The sequence below is a fragment of the Parasteatoda tepidariorum genome, chromosome 8, assembly GCF_982258835.1.
Source record: "Parasteatoda tepidariorum strain Cologne lab strain chromosome 8, Ptep-v5.0, whole genome shotgun sequence".
Taxonomy (NCBI): Eukaryota; Metazoa; Arthropoda; class Arachnida; order Araneae; family Theridiidae; genus Parasteatoda; species Parasteatoda tepidariorum.
In genome coordinates this window covers 65673285-65679750 of record NC_141762.1, presented here as the reverse complement: position 1 = coordinate 65679750, position 6466 = coordinate 65673285, and positions in this window count along the sequence as shown.

Below are 6466 nucleotides of genomic sequence, written 5' to 3'. Positions count from 1 at the left end.
ATATATAAGCTCATAACGAAGAATAAAACAAAGAAAAATAATAGACATATGAAAAAAGGGGGGAAATAATAAGTAAAAAATAACAATCAACAGTTTATTAAAAATAATAATAAAAAAATAAAAAAACATGAAATGTTAATTAAAAAACCGGAAAGAAAAGGATATAATCTTTTCTTCAGCCCACACGATTATATCCGCAAAACAGAGTGCTTTCTGATATTGTATCAATAAAGCTAAAGCTAAATAAATTAATACAATAGTGTGAGGAGCAGTCAAAATTTTTTTTTTAAAAAATAACAACAAACACATATAATACACACACACACATATATATATATATATATATATATATATATATATATATATATATATATATATGTGTGTGTGTGTGTGTGAATACAGTAGATGTACATTATATTCATTTAAGTTATTTTATTTGCATTCGTGTCTTCTTTTAAAAAAAACCTTTTAATTTATCTTTCTAGAAAGCATCAATTGGTGCTATAGAATCGATACCATCAACTCTTAAAAAAGGAAAGGTTGAAATAGATTTTGAAAGATCAATTTGCAATAAATGAAAAATATATATTTATATCTTTTAGTTTAATATTTTGAAAGTGTAAATAGAGCATTTTATTCAAAATATATTATTATACAGTAATTATAGCTAACTTTTAACACTATAATTTAAAAAAATAAGCGAAATAGGAGAAAAAACTATATATGCCTTAAAATATATTAAGTTAGTGCTATGAGGGAACCTATTCTTCATGCAACCTTTCCTTATTATTTGGTGCAATTAAATATTTTACTTTTTTTCTCGGATAAAATACTTGGAATGTGAATCGTTTGATAGTTAGATGCGATTGTGAAAAAAATACTCCAATTTACATTCAAAGCACAAAATACAATGTTTTATGATTTCAATAGTTAATCAACAATGTTATTCTTCTCTTCTTATTTTATGATTTCTCTCCAAATTGATTTTTCTTTCATTATGGGTTAATATATTTCGTTTAGTAAAACATGAATGCTATAGGATAAATACGATTTATGCTTTAAAGAAGGAAGTTAAAAAAAAAATCATCGAAAAAAATCACCAAAAATTGATAATCGGAAAAAAAATCGATTAAAAATTGCATACATTAATTACAGTTTGAATTTCAATGTATTTAATAGAATTCTTACATATTTGGTATATTACGTCACATATACACTGCAATTTTGTTAAATAAGTGTGAATGCTATACTGCCATTTAATACAACTTGTTATTTTAAGTGGAACTGTGGAAAAAGAAAATTGTTAAAGATATTACATTACTTTAAAATATTAATAAAAAATGGTACTCTGCCAGATAAGTATTCAATAAATATTTATTTAGGAACAATTAATTTGAAAGGTCAAAAAGTAGCTCAATATTTGTATACATAGAGAGAATATAAGAATATTTTTCGAGGAAAAAAATTAAATAAATGATTAGGTGGTAAATTCTATGCGTTCAGACTTATAATACGATTTTTTTGAAACCAACGTTGTCTTATAATTTTTTCTTTAAATTAACCGCAGAAAATTTAAATTTTGAAAACTAGAATCTCCTGTAAGGAGTTATTAAATGAACAGAAAAAATCGCAAAACTTATAGTCAAAATACCATTTATTTTGGTTTCGTTAATCAAAATTATTATTATTAGAAATATCATTTTCTTGCAATACGTTAATTTTACCGGAATTATTTTTTCCATGTAGAAAATAAACTAAGATTTATTATTTGCGAAGGATAAACGCTATGCAAAATTTCTACAATTAGAAGACTTATAACGCAATGCCAATTTATACTTTACTTACGCAATAATAATTGTAAAAGTATCTTTGCATACTATATACTTTTGTACGCAACAGAGTTACAGGATAAAAAATGATCAGCAGACATTTTTTAGAACACTCATTTTTTATTATTATTTTTTGATCTGTTGCCATTCGCAACTCTCATAAAAGTAATATGAATAGTCATGTGACATATGATGTTCCTACAATACTCCCTCACCAGTAACTAAGTTACGATGCTTGGCAAGTATGTCAAATTTGTCATATAATGATAATATAACAGCATATATACAGTTCAAAAATTATACTACATAATGACTCATCATAATACGAAAACATATATACAAGATATTAATATAACATATATACAAATTATACCATTCTAGTTTCAATGCAATAAAAAATATATATATAAAATAAATGTATATGTATCTAATTAATACAGTTTTGTTCTAAAAAGCGAACAGGCTTTTTTATTTTTCTGCCAAATCTAGACATTTTAACATTTTGCTCGGGATTGGCTGCATTTTCTTGTAATTTATTTGATGTTAAACATTCGTTAGGTTTTGCAGCTTTTAGGTTTTCATCGTAATCTGGATTCTCATTTTCAGAATTCAGTAGATAAGCTGGTTTAAGCCTGTCTATTGAAATGCTTACGTTTTTTCCTTTATAACTAATTACAAAATACTTTTCTGACTTATCCATCACTTTATAGGGTCCTTGATAAGGAGACTCTAATGGCTTCTTGACTCTATCAATCCGCATAAAAACATGTGAACATGAACTTAAATCTTTGTGCACAAATACTTTGTTCCTTTTGAAATATTTGGACTCTAAAGGTTTTAATGTTTCCATTTGATTTTGAAGATTGCTAATAAAGTTTTCCGTGGATGTTGTCACTTTTGAGTTATCAAAAAATTCACCAGGAAGTTTAATGCATTTACCATAAACCATCTGAGATATTGAATAGTTGGTGTCATCGCGTAGAGCAGCTCTGAGACCAAGTAAGACAGTAGGAAGAGTTTCAGACCATTTAATAGAGTTGTGTGCCTTTATTGCAGTTTTCAATGTATGATGTTGACGCTCAATTTTGCCATTGCACTGAGGATGATATGCAGTTGTTCTGTTGATTTTTACTCCACATAAGTTGGTAAGAGATTTAAACGTTTCAGAATCAAACTGTGATCCTCTATCGGTAATTACTCTGTATGGCACTCCAAATCTAACTATCCAATTTTCATAGAAACATCTGGCGACTGTTTCAGCTTTGATATCAGGTATAGGAACTACTTCTATCCAGCTTGTAAAACGGTCAATACAAGTCAAACAGTATCTGTTTCCATTGGATGGGGGTAACGGTCCAATTAGGTCAATATGTATCTCGTTAAATCTTTCATCGGGTTGTTGATATTCTCCAAACTGGGATTTAGTATGTTTTGAAATTTTGTTTTTTTGGCAATCAATACAGGATTGTGCCCAAATTCGAACATCTTTTCGAATTCCAGGCCAAATAAATCTTGACACTATCTGTTTGATAGTTGATCTGATTCCTGGATGAGATAAACCATGTATCAGTTTGAAAACAATCATTCTTGAATTTTTAGGTATATATGGTCTAATTTTATTAGCAGAGATATCACACCATAGAAATTTACCAGACTGTAGTGGTTGTTGTTTAAATTTTAAGGTTGTGTCTGATTGCATTAGTTGTTTTAATTCTTCATCACTACTTTGATCATCAGCAATTTTCTCATAATCTACACTAGTTACTTCTTGAATTCGGGATAACGCGTCTGCGACGATATTATTTTTGCCAATAATGTGTTGAAGGTTAGTCGAAAACTGGGATATGTACTGGAGATGTCTATTTTGTCTTGGAGATGCTTTTTCATTTTTTTGTTTGAAGGCAAAAACCAGTGGCTTATGGTCTGTAAATATAGTAAATTCTCGACCTTCTAATAGATGTTTGAAATGCTTTACAGAAAGATATATCCCTAATAATTCTCTGTCGTAGGTACTATATGATTTCTGTGCATCATTTAATTTTTTTGAATAGAAAGCTATCGGTTTCCAAGCACCATTTTCGTATTGTTCCAATACAGATCCGATTGCGAAATCTGAAGCATCTGAGCAAAGGCATAGAGGTAATTCAAACTTCGGATATGTTAGCAAGGCTACATTGGATAAGTCTTGTTTGCATTTTTCAAACATGTTAATAGCTTGTTCAGTCCACATTATTTTTCTTTTGTCATTTTTATGAGCTCCTTTCAAATATTCGTGGAGAATTGCTTGTGTTTTAGCAGCGTCTTTGATGTATCGTCTATAATAGTTTATTAGACCAAGAAAGGTTCTCAGTTCACGTATGGTTTCTGGCAACTTGTAATTATTGATTGCTTCTACTTTTTGGGAAAGGGGCTTGGATCCTTCCGAACTGATTTCATATCCCAAAAACTCCAATTTCTCCACAGCAATGACTGACTTGGAGATATTGATTCTGAGGCCATATTTATCTAATTTATCAAAAAGTTGTTTTAAATGAGATTGATGCTCTTCTTTGTTTCGAGATGCCACTAATATATCGTCTAGATAAGGAAAAACGAAATCAAGTCCACACAGAACTTCATTTATGAAGCGTTGAAACGTTGAAGGTGCATTTCTGAGGCCGAAACTCATAACGTTGAATTCAAAGAGTCCGAAAGGGGTAATTATTGCGGTTTTTTGTTTGTCCTCTTCATTTATAGGAAGTTGATAATAAGCTTTAAATAAATCGAATTTAGAAAATACTTTGGTGTCTTTTAAAATATGATGGAAATCTTCGATTCTTGGTATTGGATATCGGTCTGGTATTGTTTGGTCGTTTAGTCTTCTATAATCTCCACATGGTCTGTAAGACCCATCCTTCTTTTTAACCATATGTAAGGGACTTGCCCAGGGCGATTTTGAAGGTCTAATAATCCCGTTGTCTAGCATGAATTGAAATTCTTCTTTGGCTATTTTCAATTTTTTTGGATCTAATTGTCGTGCCTTAGAAAACACAGGTTTTCCCGTTGTGGAGATAAAATGTCGAATTTCATGTTTAGCATCACTAATTAATAAGTTTGGCTTAGTTAAATTTGGATATGAAGAGAATAATTCAGAAAACTTAGAATTTTTATCCATAGTGGAAATTGTTTCCGTCATGCATATTGGAGAAATTTCTCCTTTAACTGTTAAATTGGTTACTCCATCAATTAATCTTTTTTCTTTAATGTCAATTAATAAATTAAACTTATTAAGGAAATCGGCCCCTATTATTCCTTTATTAATTTTGGCGATAATAAATGGGAAATTAAATGAGCGGCGAAGTCCTAAATCAACAGTTAATATTTTGATTCCATAGGTTGTAATCTCGGATCCATTTGCTGCATATAGTTTAAAATCTTCTATTGTCTTATTTCGAGTGAGAGTTGCAGGTATGAGACTAACATCAGCTCCTGAATCAATTAAAAATCGTAAACCTGACTTTTTATCCTTTACAAATAATCGGAACTGGCGGCTTTCATTAACATCAGCAACAGTTGTAGCCGCTAATCCTGTTGCATCATGGAGTTTTCCGACTTTTCTCGCCAAGCACATGGTGAATAACATTTCTCAGGTCGGCAACGATTACCAAATTTAAAATGATAGTAACAATATTTACCTTTCCTATTGAATGTTTTTATTGAATGACTGCGACTTCGAGATGTATTTCGGTAATTATTTCTAAATTTAGATCTACTACGGTCATTTATTTGCAGTGAATCAATCTTCTGTTCTAATGCTGCTATTCGTGCAATTAAAGCATCATTGTTGGTAACATTTGGTGAAACAGCACATATTTCTTCCCCAGTTTTCATTTCGTGAATTTTATCCGCCATCGTAGACAGTTTATCTAAACTTTCTTCACTGACAAGCAGAATATTTCGTATAAAATTCGGCATTTTATCAAGCCATAAAGATTTTAACACTTTTTCTGAAAAATCGTCTGCTCCTAAATTTTTCATTTCTTGCAAAAGTTGGCTTGGCTTGTAATCTCCAAGTTCTAATCCTGTAACTAAGCGCTGAATTCTCTTGTTTTCGCTTTCCTTAAACGTATTTAAAAGTCTTTCTTTCGCCAAGGTATATTTGTTAGGCTTAGTGTCTTTAATAATGTCCCAAATATTTTCTACATACTTCGGTTCCAGTTGGGATATCAAATAATTAAATTTGGTTTCTTCAGTTGTGATCTTATTTATTTGAAACTGTGCTTCTACTTGGTAAAACCAAATGTCGGGTTTCTCTCTCCAAAAAGGTGGAATTTTAATGCTTACTTTATTAGCTTCGGCGTCCATGGCGATCGTTGCTTCGATCTTTTCACTGTTTTTTGTAGCCATGTCAAAAATCCGGGTCACCAGTTGTACGCAACTGAGTTACAGGATAAAAAATGATCAGCAGACATTTTTGTCTGCATTTTTCCTACACTTTCACAAGTATTTTTGTCACTGTAGTGTACATTTAAGATGTTTGAAGCTGCCCCGCCCCGTAGATTGCGCATTGGAACTGATGAGCTCAATGCGTAATAGAAAAGTTCGGCAAGAGAGAAATTTGAACCATTGAAAGAGTGAAAATAATTAGCTAAGTTTAA